A 19,656-nucleotide genomic window follows, 5' to 3' on the forward strand; every position below is an offset into this window, starting at 1 on the left:
CGCGCCAAGCCCGGTGGTCCTTGTTTTTTGCTCGTTTTGATTTTGTCCTTCATTTTCGCCCGGCTGACAAAAACGTCAAGGCGGACGCCTTGTCTCGATCCTTTCTGGTGTCTGATCTCGAGGAGGATCCGAAACATATCATCGATCCCGCCAGAGTAATGCAGGTGGCTCCCGTGAGTCTAAATCGTCTTCCTCCTGGTAAGACGTTCGTACCAGTACCTGATCGGGAGAAGATCCTACACTGGGGTCATTCGTCTAAACTAGCTGGCCACGCCGGTCAGAAAAAGACCCTCCAGCTTATTACCCGGCACTACTGGTGGCCTAACCTGCACAAGGATGTAATAGACTTTGTTTCTGCCTGTGTGTCCTGCGCCCGCAACAAAGTTCCGAGACACCTGCCGGCCGGCCGCCTCCTACCTCTGCCAGTACCTGCTGCCCCCTGGCAGCATATAGCGATGGACTTCATTACTGATCTGCCCGTCTCTGCCGGTTGTACGGTCATTTGGGTGGTCGCTGACCGCTTCTCCAAGATGGCTCACTTCATTCCACTGCCAGGTCTTCCGTCTGCACCCGAGCTGGCTAAAGACTTTATCTGCCACATCTTCCGTCTTCATGGCCTGCCCCGTCACATCGTGTCGGATCGTGGGGTACAGTTCACTTCCCGTTTCTGGAGAGCCACTTGTAAATTGCTGGACGTCACCCTGGACTTCTCCTCCGCTTACCACCCACAGTCTAATGGTCAAGTGGAGCGGATCAATCAGAACCTGACCAGTTACCTTCGGCACTTCGTTAATGCCCACCATTCTGACTGGGTGGATCTCCTGCCATGGGCCGAATTCTCGTACAACAATCACGAGAGCGAGTCTTCCTCCAAATCCCCGTTTTTTGTAGTCTACGGTCAGCATCCTCGGATCCCGTTTCCCGTCTCCACCTCGGCGGACAATCCGGCTGCGGAATCTCTTGTTAACAAATTTTCCTCCATATGGGAGAGTACCCGGTCCGCACTCCTTCTGTCATCCGAGCGTATGAAAAGACACGCTGACAAAAAACGTCTGGACCCTCCTCAATTCCGCCCTGGGGATAAAGTCTGGCTCTCGTCCAAATATGTCCGGCTCAAGATCCCTTCCTATAAGTTAGGGCCTCGGTTCATCGGCCCACTGGAGGTCATCAGTCAGATCAACCCGGTGGCCTATAAATTGAAACTCCCGGCCAACTTACGGATCCCTAACTCCTTCCATGTATCTCTCCTCAAACCTGTGGTACTTAACTCTTTTTCCAAGTCTACAGGTACGCCTCCTGCTCCGGTTTCTGCTGAGGACGAGTTTGAGGTAGAGAACATTCTTGCCACCAAAAGGGTAAGAGGAAAGACCTTTTTTCTGGTAGATTGGAAGGGGTTTGGTCCTGAGGAGAGAACGTGGGAGCCCCGGGAGAACATCCATGCCCCTCTCATCCTAGCTAAATTTCTGTCTGGCCTAAAAAAGGGGGGGCCTAAAGGGGGGGGTACTGTAGTGCCGGCGTCCCTGCCCTCTGCTAGGCAGGGACGCTGCTCCCCTCACCACTCTGCTCCGTGCCCGGCTTCCTCCCCCCGCTCTGCTGTCAGCGCGCGCTCCGTCCCGGCGTCCTCCTCCTGCTCTGCTCTCAGCGCGCGCTCCTTCCCGGCCCCCGTGCTTAGGGCGCGCGCGCGCGCGCTCCCCTCCTCTTAAAGGGGCCGCGCGCGCCGCCCTAAAGAGTCCCCGGCCAATGGCCGGAGGACTTCATCATATATAAGGCACCTCCTCCAAAATGGAGGTGCCCGAGCAATGTTGTTTGCACCTGTGTCTCACCTGTGCTTCAGCCCTCAGGTCCCGTTGCCAGTTACCTGCCAGTTTCCTGCCAGTTACCTGCCAGTTACCTGCCTGATTCCTGCCTGAATACTTGTTACCTGTCTGCCAGTCTGAGGTCCGACGGTCTGCCTTACTACTCCTGTCAGTCTGTCTAAAGGACCAGCCTGCCCGCTCACCTGGGAGCGCATATCAGCTACCTGCCTGCTTGCCTGAGGTCTGACGGTCTGCCTTACTACTCCGGTCAGTCTGTCTATGGACCAGCTTGCCCGCTCACCTGGGAGCGCTTATCCGTTATCTGCCTGCTTGCCAGCCCGGAGGCTCCGTTGTCACGTGCTGTGACCACCAGCTATCTCAGAGACTCTTGCCCGCTCACCTGGGAGCGCATCTCCGTTACCTGCCTGCTTGCCAGCCCGGAGGTCCCGTTGTCACGTGCGGTGACCATCAGCTATTCCAGAGACTCTTGCCCGCTCACCTGGGAGCGCTTCTCCGTTACCTACCTGCTTGCCAGCCCGGAGGTTCCGCCGTCACGTGCCGTGACCACCTGTTATTCCAGAGACTCTCGCTTGCTCACCTGGGAGCACACATCTACCATCTGCCTGCTAGCCTACCCGGAGGCTCTGCCATCACAGGTCGTACCTACCCTTTACCCAGAGACTGCCCTGATCACTTGCCGTATCTCCCTGTCCGTTCATCCAGAGACTGCCACCCGCTCCCTTACAAGGGCCGCCCCCTTGTATAGTAGCTCAGAGGTTCCGCCTCCCAGACCCGTTACAGTAACTTTCCCTGTGCGGCCGGTATTGTCTGGAATATAAGTACAACAATGCTCACCTATCATTTTGCATACCCCTCCTTTTTCTGCAAGTAACTGTTAGAACCTTGCTGTTAGGTTTTTTTTCCTTTGCTGGTCACATGACCTTGTTGGCCTATTTAATCCTGCTCCGCCCTTCTGGCTTTGCTGGACTTCATTGTATATCTACTTTCTAGCTAGCCTGTGCTCTGTGTCTTGCTCTGTTAGTTTGCTTGGTTTACTGACCTCTATGTTCTATATATTTTGTTTGTTCGTCTGTCTGCTACTATTTCTGTTAGGAGGTGTCCCATATTCCTCCCAGTCCTTAGTACTTGTAGGGATTCCTCCCCCACATCTATAGGTCTTCGTACAGACTAGCTTAGGACTTTAGCAGGTCTGATCGCAGGATCAGGTTCCCTGTTACATCGTAGGGATTCAGCTGAGTTCTATCGTAGGGACAGATCTCCTCTCTTTCCTTAGCTCTGGTAGCAGAACATAACAGTAAGTCCAGCCAGCAAATTCTCTAAGGAAAGATTTTTTTTGTTCCATCATGGTGTCGGTTCAGGATTTGGCTAAACACCTGCAGGGACTCTCTCTGGAAGTGGCCGAGCTCCGTCAGCACGTGAGTAACTGTTCTGGAGCACATTTCTTGGAGCCTAAGGTATGTTTGCCGGATTTATTTTTTGGTGAACATCGAGAATTTTTTTCATTTAAAAATGCTTGCTTATTGTATTTTCGTTTGAGACCCAAGTCCTCTGGGGATGAATCCCAGCGCGTAGGGTTCATAATGTCACTTTTGCGCAAAGAGCCTCAGGAGTGGGCCTTTTCTTTGCAACCTAGTGATACATGCTTCAGATCAGTGGATAGTTTTTTTTCTGCTTTAGGACTATTATATGATGATCCTGACCGTGTCGCATCAGCTGAGACTGAGTTGAGACGTTTAAAACAAGGATCAGGTAATGTCGAAAAATATTGTACTCATTTTCGTCGTTGGTCCACTCAAACAGGGTGGAACGATTCTGCTCTGAAAAGTCTATTTCTTGCTGGGCTCAGTGAAAGGGTTAAAGACCTGCTAATTGCTTATCCTACACCTGAGGATTTGCAACAGGCTATGCAATTAGCTATACGGGTGGATAGAAGACTGCGTGCTAGGGTTAATGAGAGCAAATCCTCTGCTATGTCAGTTTCTGGTTATGATAATGTGTGTACTAACAGTGGTGAACCGATGGAGATTGGATCGGTGGCACCTCGCTCTCAAGAAAAAGACCGTCGTTTTTCGAAAGGCTTGTGTTTCTATTGCGGAAAATCTGGTCATTTGATTAAAGGCTGTGAGCTTCGTATGAAGAAAGGAAAAAAAATGGTCAGTCACGCCCGTATTGCCTGTTTAAATTCCAAGGGTATATTTTTAGCTGCTTCCACGATTGCTCAGGAAAAATTAATGGAATTTCGGGTGTTTGTTGATTGCGGGTCTACACTGAATGTAATTGATGGGGGATTCGTGGAAAAACTCAATTTAAAACCTGAACCTTTATCATCCCCCATTGCTGTGGTTTCTGTGGATGGTTCCCCTTTGAAGAATATTACTCTCAAGGTCTGTGAATTTCCTCTCACTATTAATGGTGTTCACCATGAGAAATTGGATTTGGTAGTGTTGAATAACTTGCCTTCTCCAGTAATATTGGGATTGCCCTGGTTAAAATGTCACAATCCTGTACTGGATTGGTCTACCAGTGAAATTAAATCCTGGAGCCATAAATGTTATGACAAGTGTTGTAACGGGCGTATTGCAGCTTTGGATAGGGGAGAATTGCCTGTTCCTATTCAGGATTTTTGGAGAGTTTTTTCTGAGAAAGAATCGCAGGTTTTGCCTCCCCATAGAGACTATGATTGTTCTATTGAATTTGTCCCTGGAGCGACTCTTCCTAAAAGTCGTTTATTTAACCTTACTATTCCTGAGAGGAAGGCTTTGGAGGAATACATACAGACAAGTTTGGCCGCCGGTCACATTAGGCCCTCTAAGTCTCCTGTGGCGGTTGGATTTTTTTTTGTAAAAAAAAAGGACGGCGGTTTACGTCCTTGTCTGGATTTTCGTGAGATTAACAAAATTACTGTACGCAATCCTTACCCACTGCCATTGATTCCTGATCTGTTTAACCAGTTATTGGGGGCCAAGTGGTTCTCTAAAATTGACCTTAAGGGGGCATACAATCTGTTGCGCATGAAGGAGGGTGATGAATGGAAGACTGCTTTTAACACTCCTGTGGGTCATTTTGAGAATCTGGTTATGCCTTTTGGTCTTACTAATGCTCCTGCATTTTTTCAGAATCTGATTAATGACATCCTTAGACCTTTGATCGGTAAAAATGTGGTTGTGTATTTGGATGACATTTTGATTTATTCGCCAGATCTGGAGTCTCATTGGCGGAGCGTGCGTGAGGTATTACAGTTATTAATGGACAATTCGCTTTTTGCTAAGCTGGAGAAATGTGAGTTCGCTGTACAGAGAATTAGTTTTTTGGGCTACATTATCTCCAGCAAAGGTTTTGAGATGGATCCGGTTAAGGTTCAGGCTGTGCAGGAATGGCCTAGGCCTATTGGTTTGAAATCGATACAGAGGTTTTTGGGTTTCGCCAATTACTATAGAAAATTCATAAAAAAATTTTCTAGTATTGTCAAACCTCTGACTGATCTCACCAGGAAAGGTGCTGATGCGGTTCAGTGGTCTTCTGAGGCCATTGAAGCTTTTGTGTATCTCAAGGAGAGGTTCACCTCTGCTCCCATCCTTATGCAGCCTGATGTTACTAGGCCGTTTTTGGTTGAGGTTGATGCTTCCTCTGTGGGGGTTGGCGCAGTATTGTCTCAGGATAACGGGGATGGATTACATCCCTGTGCCTTTTTTTCAAAAAAATTTTCGGAGACTGAATTGAATTACGATATTGGTAATCGGGAATTATTGGCTATTAAACTCGCATTTGAACACTGGCGCCACTTCTTGGAAGGTGCGGAATTTCCCGTTCAGGTTCTTACGGATCATAAAAATCTGATATATCTTGACGCTGCCAAGCGCCTGAATGCCCGTCAGGCTAGGTGGGCACTGTTTTTCTCGCGGTTTAATTTCTCCGTTACTTACATCCCTGGTACTAAGAATGTTAAGGCGGATGCCTTGTCTCGCAGTTTTTCTCCCATAGTCGGTGCTGAGAAAGAGGAAAACATTTTACAAGAAGGTGTTGTGATAGCTGCTTTAGACTCCGTTTTGGAAGATGAGATTCTTAAAGCTCAGGAGAATGCCCCATCTAACACTCCTCATGGGAGGTTGTTTGTGCCTGGGACCTTTAGGAGAGATTTGTTTGTTGAGTGTCACGAATCTCGGTTGGCAGGTCATCCCGGAATCTCTGAGACCAAGAGACTGGTGGGTCGCAGTTTTTGGTGGCCTGGATGGCAGAAGGAAGTCATTAAGTGGGTACGCCAATGTACTGTATGTGCTAGATCTAAGTCCTCACATACTCCTGCTGCGGGGTTGCTTTGTCCTTTGGAGGTCCCCAGTGCTCCTTGGACACATTTGGCTATGGACTTTATAACTGACCTTCCCCCCTCTGAGGGTTTTACTGTCATCTGGGTGGTCGTGGACCGTTTTAGCAAGATGTGTCACTTGGTTCCCTTCATCAAACTGCCCTGCGCTAAAACTCTCGCTAAGGCCTTTGTCAAGGAAATTGTCAGACTTCATGGCGTTCCTACTGACATTGTTTCTGATAGGGGTCCTCAGTTCGTGGCTCGTTTTTGGCGTGCCTTTTGTGACAGGTTGGGAATTCATTTGTCGTTTTCGTCCGGATATCATCCTGAATCTAATGGCCAGACAGAAAGGAAAAACCAGGATGTTGAGCAGTTCTTGCGTTGTTTTGTGGCAGACAATCAAGAGGGGTGGTCTGAGTTTCTGCCACTTGCCGAATTTGCTCTGAACAATCATACATCTTCTTCTGCTGGTTGTTCGCCTTTTTTTTGTTGTTCTGGGAGACATCCGTCGTTTGGGTCGTTCTCCAAGTTGGGATCTGCCGTGCCTGAGGAGGAGAATTTTTCCGGTGATTTGGAAAGAGTTTGGACGGATGTGCGTGGTAATCTTCAGGAGGCCAACAGAAAATCTAAAGACTACTTTGATAGGAAACGACAGGAGGTTTTGTTCGCTGTTGGTGACATGGTTTGGTTGTCCTCTAGGAATCTGCGGTTGAGGATTCCTTCTAAGAAATTGGGTCCCAAGTTTGTAGGGCCCTTTAAGGTGCTTCAGGTTGTCAACCAATCTGCTGTTAGGTTGGAGGTTCCTACCTCCTGGAGAATTAATCCGGTCTTTCATGTCTCTCTGTTAAAAAAAGCTGTTGTGTCGGATGGTGACGCCTCTGCCTCTGTTCCTCCGGTGGTGGAGGACGGGGAATATGAAATTTCTCGCATCCTTGACTCTAGACGGTATAGAGGTAGTTTGCAGTATCTTGTGGCCTGGAAAGGTTTCGGACCCGAGGATAACTCTTGGGTGAGGTCAGATGATGTTTCCGCGTCCAGACTTATCAGAGCGTTTCACAGGAGATTTCCTGATAAGCCTGGTCCTAGGGGATCCGGAGGATCCTCTTAGAAGGGGGGGTACTGTTAGAACCTTGCTGTTAGGTTTTTTTTCCTTTGCTGGTCACATGACCTTGTTGGCCTATTTAATCCTGCTCCGCCCTTCTGGCTTTGCTGGACTTCATTGTATATCTACTTTCTAGCTAGCCTGTGCTCTGTGTCTTGCTCTGTTAGTTTGCTTGGTTTACTGACCTCTATGTTCTATATATTTTGTTTGTTCGTCTGTCTGCTACTATTTCTGTTAGGAGGTGTCCCATATTCCTCCCAGTCCTTAGTACTTGTAGGGATTCCTCCCCCACATCTATAGGTCTTCGTACAGACTAGCTTAGGACTTTAGCAGGTCTGATTGCAGGATCAGGTTCCCTGTTACATCGTAGGGATTCAGCTGAGTTCTATCGTAGGGACAGATCTCCTCTCTTTCCTTAGCTCTGGTAGCAGAACATAACAGTAACATATCCAGAGCTATTCTGTTTTGGAAGGCCATGGTAGTTGTGGGTGCTAGTTGGTCAGCTATCCCTTGTAAGGCATCTTTGGTGTAATTGACAAATCTTTGTTGGTTATAATATATGTAATTTATCCAATCTACATTCTTGTTAATGGTTATTATGGGTATTATAGACTCAAATCCCGCCTTCACTTGGTCTCGGGCCTTGAATTCGTCTAGCACCCCCTAGGCACTCCGAGAACATCAATATATATATGTGGGTCAAACCTGCCTTTGGGGTTAATTTCTCTCTTGGCCCTGTATGTACCTGCAAACGCAGCCTTTATTTCCTCTTTGGATTCCTGGGACTCAGATATAAGGTAAACAGACATTATTACTTTAGTTAAGGCACATTCTCCAGTCGTAGTCACCTGTGTTCCACCCAACAGCACCCCAGTAATCACATTTTTGTCCCCAGTAATTGTCAGTGACATATATTGGATATATATTGGTCAGCGTCCACCCACAAAGCTCTTAACCAGTCACTACTCAGTCTCTCATACCTCCTACAAGATACTATCCCTCAGTAATCAAATTGGAAAGTCACCACATTCAAGGAAGTGTTGTACCAGAAAATTGGAATATCATTCTCTTTAGTAATAATTGCTTGGAATGCACGTGTTACCGTAACAAAGGCCTCACACGTGATTCTTTATCCAGACAAAATCTCCAGGCTGTGAGTACCTGGTTCAAGATCTGTGTCTGGAATAAAAGAGTACACTGTAGCATGCGTTAGTTTTAACTCTTTAGCAAGTCCGACAACAAAATTCACAAGCTGATCATTCCCTGAACTATGCTGCTGTGGGTAATATCGACCCATTCTAGGTGGGCCCCCAAGCAAGATCTCATATGGTGTGAGCCCTGTGGGTTGTCTCGGGGTATTTCTGACTGAGTATAGGGCAATAGGCAGCAGCTCCGGCCATGGAAGTGACAATTCTTTACTGGCTTTAAGAATTTTGTTTTTCAAAGTGCCATTCTTCCTTTCAACCTTGCCGCTGCTTTGAGGATGATAAGGAGTATGCAGGCCCAAATCCGCCCCAATCATCTCCCAGATTGATTTGGTAAATTCTGCAGTGAATGCGGGTCCTTGATCACTTTCAATCACTTCTGGAATCCCGAATCTGCAGATAAGTTCTGCCAGAAGCCTTTTCACTGTAGTTCTAGCAGTCATGTTGGCTACTGGATATGCTTCTGTCCAGCCAGGAAACATATCCACCACCAGAACATATTCATATCTTCCACTCTTGGGTAATTGCATATGATCAATTTGGATTCTCTGGAAAGGATACTGTGACTTTGCCAGTTTCTTCTTTGGCACATGTTCTGTTCTTCCGGGATTACAAGTGCTACAAATCTCACAGCTCCTAGTATAGTTTGTAGCAAGAACTGAGATCTTGGGTGCAATATAGAGTTTATTGATAGCTGAAATCATCTTATTCTTTCCTCTATGTACCTTTCCATGAGCCCACTGAAGCACTGCAGGATACAGTGCTCTTGGCAGACATATTCTTGTTCCCACGCTCCAGATTCCGTCATTACAAAACATTCCTCCCCGTCTGATCCATCCTTGTTTTTCTTCTTCTGTTACCGCATTCTGCCGGTCCACTAAAGTCCTGTGTGACGGATTCTCTTCCAGTCTTTGCTCCTCTTCATCTTCTTCCTCTTCTTCCAACCCCAAATTTTTCATTCCCGTTTCTTCCCCATCCCCTCGTTGTCTCTGACTTCTGTTGAGCACAAACACCTCCGTACCCCCCGACACCTCTGCTTCCTCTGGAAATATTGGTTCCATAGCTGCTGCTTTTGCTCTTATGTCAGCCAGATGATTCCCCTTGGCTTCCTCCGAATTCAGTTTCCCATGAGCCTTAATTTTGATCACACCCACTTGCCTAGGTAACTTCAGAGCTTTTAGCAGACTTCTCACTGCCGCTGCATTCCGTATTGGAGCTCCAGTTGCTGTCTTGTAGCCCCTCAGGCCCAAAGTCGTGGGCAATCCCGAATCCGTACTTCGAGTCTGTGTAGATATTGGCCACTCGACTCTCTGCGCACTTGCAGGCTTCGGTCAGAGCATACAGTTCGGCCTCTTGAGCTGACATATAAGATGGCAGTGGTCCAGCAGAAACAACCGTTGGTGGGAACACCACCGCATATCCGGTATGGTAAGTTCCATATTCATCTGCGTATCTGGACCCATCAGTATACAGCATCAGATACGCTTCAGGCAGTGGCTGTTCAGAGACAGTAGGTAGGTGAGAGGTTTCTGCCTTCATGACCTCAAGGCAATTATGGTCACTCGAATCAGGGTATTCATGGTCTTCTGAGGTACCCCCTAAGTCTTCAGAACAGTCCCCCCTTGACAGAGGAAGCAGAGTGGAGGGGTTCAAGACAGTACATCGCCGAAGAGCTATATTTTCTGGTAAAAGGAGCTCAATTTGGATTCTGACACGAAGTTGCATAGATAGATGGTTCTGCTGGGTTTGTGCAAGGATAGCTTTCAAATCATGAGGGGCCAGTATAGTTGTAGGATGGGCAAGTACAACAGCTGCTGTTCTGTGGAGGAGTTCTGTAGCTGCCAGCACTGCTTTGAGACATGTTGGAGCTGTTTGCGCCACTGGATCCAATTCATTGGAATAATATCCGATGGGTCTCATGTGGCCTCCATGTTTTTGTGCCAGGCATGAGGCATGGCCACACGCTTCAGAGACAAATAGAAAGATTGGAAATTCATAATTGGGAATCCCCAGTGCAGGGGCTGAAATGATGAGTTCTTTCAACTGGTCCATTGCATCCTCAGCTTCTTTGTCAAAATTCAGGTCAAGCTCAGAAGAGTGGACCCGATCATATAGAGGTTGCATGAGAATTGACGCGTTAGGGATCCACTGCCTGCAGTATGTGACCTTTCCCAGGAAAGCTTGGAGTTGTTTGACAGTTCTCGGGTACGGGATGTCACGGATGGCAGTTTTCCGCTCTTCAGTGAGATGCTTGGTACCTTGGGATATGTATCGGGAAATTCTGACTGAGAAGATGTTGAGGGAGATACCGACAACACAGCAACAGTAGGTGGGCTTGTTTGTCCTGAAAATAGTTCATTTGGGTTATCTTCTGAGGTCATCTGGCGGCTGAGTGAGTCTGATCTAGCTGTGGCACTTTCCACAGCTCAGGTGAGAATTTGAGATTTATTATAGTCATTGCTGATTAGTCTTATCTCCTCAATGTAGTTAGTCCTCTGTACTCCTATATAGCTTGGCCTATTGCTTGGGCACAGGTTTGCATAGGAAATCCATACATTCCTGAACTTATAGCAGGAAGAGCAATAGAAGTAAGGTTCCTTGTTCCAGCATAGTTCAGAATATTGTTGATTGTGTCACACACTGATTATGATGATCTTCATCATACATTGGACCTACTGCATGAATGATAAGCCTGCATGGTAATCTCCCTGGTCTGGTGGCTACCAGGTCTGTTGCCTCGACCGGTCCTGAAGAATGTACAATGCTGTTACAGTCTTCCTGAATAGCATTACCTCCGACTTGCACAATAGTCTTAGCCACTCCTCCGCTATGTTGTAATCTAGGGTTTGCTGCATTAACTCTAGCATCCACCCGCTGTGTTACCAGATCCCCCAGACCAGCTGTTAGTACCGTTGATGACTTCCAAATCATTCTTTCTGTCCATTGTTTCCACACCTGTGGGTATTCTTTATCTGAAAGGGTGGCACGGGAACCCTCCCGATCCGAAGAGTATTCTGATATTGGTGTACGGAAATGTCACACGAGCCGGTTTACCTTCTAGATCGCTTATTGGTGTGGACGCTGATGGTGGTGGTGGTGCTGCTGCCTCTTCATCCTACTGCTCCTCTGGTTCAATAGTATTTCTCCTTCGGTTAAGGGCCTGCCGGAACTGCGGACTATTAAATAGAGTTTCGGCACTAGGCAAATGAGGATAGAGAGGGACATAGTCTTTTGGGACATAGTATGCACCATCCGGAGTGACAACCGGACACACTGGTATTGAAGTAAATGTTGAGGTTGATGTTCCGGGTGTAGTGTGTATTGTGGCCTGTATTCCGGGTGCGTCAAGATGGCCGCCACCAGAAGGAAGGGTGTGCTCCACTGTGAAGGAGTACACCCACTGACATCTGGTCAGAGGTCGGAGGTGATGCAATGGGTGAAGTAACCTGGCCACTGCAGGAAGGGTTGGAACTTTGGGCGGACATAGGTATAACGGATGAGGATGGGGCACTAGGTGTGGCTTGGGTAGTAGCGAGGGGTGAGCCTCCTGGACGGGGCGCGTGACATGCAACACAATAATCTGCTGACAATGGATTCTGCTGGCCACAATTAGAACACACCCAACAATTCATTGCTACACCATTATAGGGCGGTGGCGGAGGCATGGTGGGGAGGGGAGGAACAGTGGGAGGTCTGGGACGTGGTGCCCCGCATGCAAAACAAGTATCTCTATTATCAGTGTAGCATCGGCGTCTCTGTCCCCTGACAGGCAGAGACGCCATCCTCCTTACCGCCGCGCTCCTGGCCCGGCGTCTTCCGGTGCTCCTGCTGCTGCTGCCGGCGCGCGCAGCTTACCGGGCACTGTGCTTAGGGCGCGCACGCGCTCCCTCCCTCTTGGAGGGGCCGCGCGCGCCGTCCTAAGGAGTCCCTGGCCAATGGCCGGAGGACTTCTCATATAAAAGGCACCTCCTCCAAAATGGAGGTGCCCGTGCAAGGTTGTAGCTTTGTGTTCTAAACTCTGCTTCAGCCCTCAGGTCCCGCTGCTAGTCTGACTTCCAATCCAGTCCACCAGCCTGACTACCAGTCCAGTCTGCCAGCCTGACTACCTGTCTCCGCCAGCCAAGTGCACTCTCCAGCCCGACGGTCTGCCTACGGTCCAAACCCGCCAGTCTGTCTATGGGCCAGGCTTGCCTGCCTACCCGGAGAACGTACCAGTTACCTGCCGTGCCTACCAGCCTGCCTACCTGGAGGCTCCTACCGGTTACCTGCCGTGCCTACCAGCCAGCCTACCTGGAGGCTCCTACCAGTTACCAGTTACTCTCATGCAAGGACTGGCCCAGAGTAGCACCTGGTCCCTCTGCTCGGTCCTTCCCTGGTTCACGGAGTCGATTGAGCCGCCGTGCGACCTTGGTCAGTCCGAGTTGATACCTAGTTACGCCCCTCTGGTCCCTCCTTGCACCGCAGCACAGAGGTTCCACCACCCGGATCCGTAACAGCTTGCACGGGCCATGGAACCCGGTGGCCCCCAGGCTCCTTCACTTGCTGACCTGTACCAGGAGGTTTCTTGTCAGAGATCCCAACAGGAAATCATCCTGACCTACCTGCGGTTGGTCAACTCTCGCCTGGACTCGCTGTCTGTCCCACCTGTGCCCGCCTCGAGCCAAGCGACACCCGCTCCGGTGGCGCCGCTGCCTACCAGTACCACGGCATCCAGCTCAGGACCGTGGCTCTCTGCGCCTCCTCGTTTTGGGGGTGACCCCATATTATGTCGGGGTTTTCTGAACCAGTGCACTCTGCACTTTGAACTACTGGCACATCAGTTTCCCTCCGACCGGGCCAAGGTGGCGTTCATCATGTCTCACCTCACTGGGGAAGCATTGGCATAGCTAAACCCTCTATGGGAGAGAGGGGATTCCCTGGTGTCCGATCTTCCGGCTTTCCTCACTGCCTTCCGGAAGGTCTTCGATGAGCCCGGACGAAGGACTTCTACTGCCTCCTCATTGCTCGGTCTCTAAGGGAGTCTCACCGTAGGCAGTATTCCATACAGTTCCGTACCCTCGCTTCTGAGCTTGCCTGGAACAACGAGGCCCTGGTGACCACCTTCTGGGAGGGTCTTTCCGGTCGGATTAAGGACGAGCTAGCCGGTCGGGACATTCCTACCACCCTGGATGACCTGGTGTCACTAGCTACCCGGATTGACATCCGTTTCCTGGAACATGCTAAGAAGACTACCCGGGAGAGAAGATTTCCTCGTCTTGCTCCTGTTTTCCAGAAACCTGCCTCCCAACCAGCAACTCCCCAGGCACGCTCGCCCAAACCCATGCAGATCGACCAGACCAAGATGGTCAAGTCTCGCCAAGAAACACGCCGAGCCGAGGGGAGCTGTTTCTACTGTGGTAGTAAGGAGCATCTGATCCGTTCCTGTCCAGTGAAGCCGGGAAACTCCAGTGTCTAGGACCGCTCGGAGAGGTCGTCCTAGGCAAGAGTAAATCCTCTCCATTCTTGACTTTATCCGTCTTTATTTCCTGTGGAGAGAACCGCTTCTTTGAAACCGCCCACCTGGATTCCGGAGCCGCTGGGAATCTCATTTCCCAGTCCCTTGTAGAGAAGTATCAGATTCCTACCAAACCTCTGGCTGAACCATTGACAGTCGCTTCCGTGGATGGAAGACTCCTTCCGGTGACCATCTTGCTCGTCACTGAGCCCGTAACCCTTCAGGTGGGAATGCTGCACTCGGAGAGGATCTGTTATGATCTGCAACAAAACTAAGGAAAGGTAAGGAAAGCTGTCCCTACAGTAAGGCTAAGCAGAATCCCTACGATGTAGCGGGCTGCCTGTTCCTTGTGAACAGACCCGCCTTTGTCCTCGGCTAGTCTGAACGGAGACCTATAGAATTAAGGGAGGGGTCCCTAAAAGAACTAAGGACTGGGACAAAAATGGGACACTTCCTAAGCAGAAGTTGTTGCTGAGCAAAAAGGACAAACTGACAAAAAGTACTAACGGTCCCAGAGGACCAGGAACAGACAGAGATAGGCACCGAAGCACCTGGCTAGAGAGACAGTCAAAACAACACTGTAGTCCAGCAAAGCCAGAAGGGCGGAGCTGGAATATATAGGCAGCTGGTCACGTGACTGCAAAACACAAGATAGCAAAAACTAACAGGAGGGTTCTAACAGGATCTCCTTCCATGTGCTATCCAGACTCTCTCACTCCCTTTTGCTAGGTCTACCCTGGCTACAGAGACATGAACCCGTTCTGAGTTGGCAATCCGGTGAGGTGCTCCATTGGGGGCAGGATTGCCATGAGACCTGCCTGGTTCCAGTTCGCCCGCTTCGACCTCCGTCTTCTCCAGCTAATTTACCTCTTCTACCGGCACCTTACTGGTCCTATGCAGATGTCTTTGACAAGAAGGAAGCAGAGACGCTGCCACTTCATAGGCTATATGATTGCCCTATCGACCTGGTACCCGGTGCCACCCCACCCCGTGGGCGTATCTACCCTTTGTCGTTGGCCGAAACCCAGGCCATGTTGGAGTACATCAAAGAAAATCTGGCTAGGGGATTCATCCAGAAATCTACCTCCCTGGCTGGAGCTGGATTCTTCTTCGTAAAAAGGAAAGACGGTTCACTCCGCCCCTGTATCGATTATAGAGGGCTCAGCCAGATTACTATCAAAAATAAATACCCCCTGCCGCTCATCTCTGAGCTGTTCGACCGCCTTAAAGGCGCGAAGATCTTTACCAAGCTCAATCTTCGTGGGGCGTATAACTTGGTCCGGATCCGCCAAGGAGACGAGTGGAAGACGGCATTCAATACTCGGGACGGCCACTATGAATACCATGTGATGCCCTTTGGCCTCTGTAATGGTCCAGCCGTCTTCCAAGAACTAGTTAACGGCATCTTCCGTGACCTCTTATATTCTTACGTGGTGGTGTACCTGGACGACATCTTGGTCTTCTCTCCGGATCTTCCCACACACCGGAGGGATGTTCGTCAGGTCCTGCTTAGGCTCAGGCAGAATCATCTATACGCAAAATTTTAGAAATGCCTCTTCGAGCAGACCTCTCTTCCGTTCCTGGGCTATATTATCTCTAAGACAGGTCTACGGATGGACCCTGAGAAGGTCTCTGCCGTCTTAAAGTGGCCCCGTCCGGAGGGGTTGAAGGTGATTCAGCAATTCCTGGGCTTCGCTAACTATTACCGTCTCTTCATCCCACATTTCTCTTCTCGGACTGCACCCATCTCTGCGCTAACCCATAAGGGAGCAAATCCTAAGGAATGGACGTCCGAAGCGGAGGAGGCCTTCCTCTCCTTAAAACAAGCCTTCTCTTCTGCCCCGGTGCTGCACCGTCCGGATTGCAACAAACAGTTCTTTCTGGAGGTTGATGCATCCTCTTCCGGAGCCGGAGCAGGGCTCACCCAGAAATCTCCGTCCGGGAGAATGGTAACCTGCGGCTTCTTCTCCAAGCTCTTCTCCTCGTCTGAGCGCAACTATTCCATAGGAGACCGAGAACTGCTAGCCATCAAATTGGCGCTGGAGGAGTGGCGTTACCTGCTAGAGGGGGCTCTACACCCGGTGGTCATCTACACTGACCACAAAAACCTGTAATATCTACAAAATGCCCAAAGACTCAATCCGCGTCAGGCCCGGTGGTCTTTGTTCTTCGCCCTTTTTAACTTTACCCTACATTACTGCCCTGCGGACAAGAACGTTAAAGCCGACGCTTTGTCCCTATCCTTCCTGTCTTCCGATCAAAAGGAGGAGCCTATGCATATCATCGATCCCTCCAAAGTGATGAATGTGGCTCCCTTGGACCTGTCTCGTCTCCCACCCGGTAAGAATTTTGTAGCGGTTCCGGATCTTAAGAAGGTTCTTCACTGGGGTCATTCATCTAAACTAGCCGGCCATGTTGGCCAGAGGAAGACCTTCCTGCTCATTACCCGGCATTACTAGTGGCCTTCCCTGTGCAAGGATGTTGTAGACTTCGTCACGGCCTGTTCTTCCTGTGCCCGCAACAAGGTTCCCAGACATCTTCCAGCCGGCCATCTCCTGCCTCTTCCCGTACCTGCTGCCCCATGGCAACACATTGCAATGGACTTTATTACTGATCTCCCTGCTTCTGCCGGTTGTACTGTCATTTGGGTGGTCACTGACCGCTTTTCTAAAATGGCCCACTTTATCCCTCTTTACAAGCACAAAAAAGGTCCCAAATGGTATCCATAGGTTACTATATATCATACCCAACTCAAAAATTATAGAACATGAATTTGTACAGAAAAATATCATCCACACAAATAAAGAGAGAGTGTTGAGGGTAATATAAAACCATTAATCTTTATTCAAGAATTAAAAAATAAATAAATACCCGTACTTCAAACAAACAGGGGTACAACCCCCTTAACGCTCCATCCAAAATAGCCAATCATATATAGATATAGACAATTATACTTTATACCCAGGCAAAAAGTAATGCAAATATATATATATATTTTTTATATTTTTTTATATATTTTTTTTTAAATTATTTTATATATTTTGCTAACTATGCATAAGCATGTATAAACAAATTGCAAGGAGTGGGTTATGGATGTCCCTAAAAAGAGTTAGACAGAACAGTACTCCATAAGGACATACCAATAATCCCCACTTCCAAAAAGAATCTTTTTTATTATAATAAATTTACCTGGAACAGGGCTGCTAAGGATGAGCACGTGAGGGCAAACCTAAACGCTCCGACGCGCGTTTCGTTACCTTCTTCAAGGAGCGCGCCTGGTCTCCCGTCTGCATCTGTGCTGGCTAAGGACTTCATCCATCACATCTTTCGTCTCCACGGCCTACCCCTCCACATTGTGTCTGATCGCGGGGTCCAGTTTACTTCGTGCTTCTGGAGAGCTACGTGTAAGCTGCTGGATGTCTCCCTGGATTTCTCCTCTGCTTATCATCCACAGTCCAATGGCCAAGTGGAACGTATCAACCAGATCCTTACCAGCACTTCGTCAACGCTCACCATACCGATTGGGTAGAGCTCCTACCATGGGCCGAGTTCTCTTATAACAACCATGAGAGCGAATCTTCTTCCAAGTCCCCGTTATTTGTGGTCTACGGTCAACATCCCCGGATTCCGTTTCCCATCTCCGCTTCAGTGGACAACCCTGCCGCGGAGTCTCTGGTCAGCGAATTTTCCACCATTTTGGAGGACACTAGATCCGCACTTCTTCAATCCTCCGAGCGGATGAAGAGACATGCCGGCAAGAGACGTCTGGACCCACCTCAATTCTGTCCGGGAGACAAGGTTTGGCTCTCCTCCAAACATGTTTGTCTCAAAATACCCTCCTATAAGTTGGGTCTCCGCTGAGGACGTCTATGAGGTAGAGAACATTCTGGCCACCAAGAGGGTAAGAGGAAAAACCTTTTTTCTGGTGGATTGGAAGGGGTTTGGCCCAGAGGAGAGAACTTGGGAACCCAGGGAGAACATCCACACCCTTCTTCTCCTTAAAAAATTTCTTTCAGGCCTAAAAAAGAGGGGGCGTAAAGTGGGGGGAACTTTAGCATCGGCGTCTCTGCCCCCTGATAGGCAGAGACACCGCCCCGCTTACCGTCGCGCTCCTGGTCCGGCGTCTTCCGGCGCTCCTGCTGCTGCTGCCGGCGCGCGCAGCTTACCGGGCACTGTGCTTAGAGCGCGTGCTCCCTCCCTCTTAAAGGGACCGCGCGCCGTCCTAAGGAGTCCCCGGCCAATGGCCAGAGGACTTCTCATATAAAAGGCACCTCCTCCAAAATGGAGGTGCCCGTGCAAGGTTGTAGCTTTGTGTTCTAAACTCTGCTTCCGCCCTCAGGTCCCGCTGCTAGTCTGACTTCCAGTCCAGTCTGCCAGCCTGACTACCAGTCCAATCCGCCAGCCTGACTTCCAGTCCAGTCCGCCAGCCAGACTTCCAGTCCAGTCCGCCAGCCAGACTTCCAGTCCAGTCCGCCAGCCTGACTACCAGTCCAGTCCACCAGCCTGACTACCAGTCCAGTCCGCCAGCCTGACTACCAGTCCGCCAGCCTGACTACCAGTCCAGCCCGCCAGCCTGACTACCTGTCTCCGCCAGCCAAGTGCACTCTCCAGCCCGACGGTCTGCCTACGGTCCAAACCCGCCAGTCTGTCTATGGGCCAGGCTTGCCTGCCTACCCGGAGAACGTACCAGTTACCTGCCGTGCCTACCCGCCTGCCTACCTGGAGGCTCCTACCAGTTACCTGCCATGCCTACCAGCCTGCCTACCTGGAGGCTCCTACCAGTTACCTGCCGTGCCTACCAGCCAGCCTACCTGGAGGCTCCTGCCAGTTACCTGCTGTCATACAAGGACTGGCCCAGAGTAGCACCTGGTCCCTCTGCTCAGTCCTTCCCTGGTTCACGGAGTCGATTGAGCCGCCGTGCGACCTTGGTCAGTCCAAGTTGATACCTAGTTACGCCCCTCTGGTCCCTCCTTGCACCGCAGCACAGAGGTTCCACCACCCGGATCCGTAACAATCAGGATTCTGCTGACTGCAATTTGTACAGGTCCACCCTCCGTCCGCCATTATCGGGCGGTGGCTGAAGAGCAGTATCTTTATAATACACATAACATGGCGTCTTTCCCTTATTGTCTGTATTTTCTTCCTCCACCCACCCTTCTTTTGACAAATTCTCTGCTGTTCTATACCAAGCCAAAGCTGTTTGTAACAATCCTTCATCTTCTAGCTTGCCCTTTTTCTTCTTCATAATTTCTTGCCATTGTAGCGGCTGTAACCGGCCCTTATCTGGTAGCTCGCATATTTTAGTTAACTGTTTAAGTTTCTCCAGCGCAACCTTTTTCCACATGTATGCATTTTGCAACAACCCATTATCTTCCAGTTTTCCCCTGTTTTCACAAATTGCTGCATTCAACATCTCGTACTGTAATCTACCCCCCCCAGGTACAACCCACACAATGACATGACTTTTTTGGTTTCCTCTACATATTTCCTTCCTTCTCTTCTAGCAACTATATCTTTGGGGTCCTGTTGCTCCTGATCGAGCGACCCCTGCGACACAAACAATGTCTTTATTTTTTCCATGATTTTGGCTCCAGGTGTTCCGTCCCCTTAGACCAGACCTGGGCAAACTGTGGCCCGCGGGCCACATCCGGCCCTTTGACCACTTCTGTGTGGCCCGCTGACACAGTCAGCCAGACGCAGGAGAAAGCCTGAGCTATTATCTTACTCAGACTCAG

The sequence above is a fragment of the Phyllobates terribilis genome, unplaced genomic scaffold (genome assembly GCF_046119375.1).
Source record: "Phyllobates terribilis strain yellow unplaced genomic scaffold, ASM4611937v1 Scaffold_3__8_contigs__length_932513732, whole genome shotgun sequence".
In the NCBI taxonomy this organism is placed as follows: Eukaryota; Metazoa; Chordata; class Amphibia; order Anura; family Dendrobatidae; genus Phyllobates; species Phyllobates terribilis.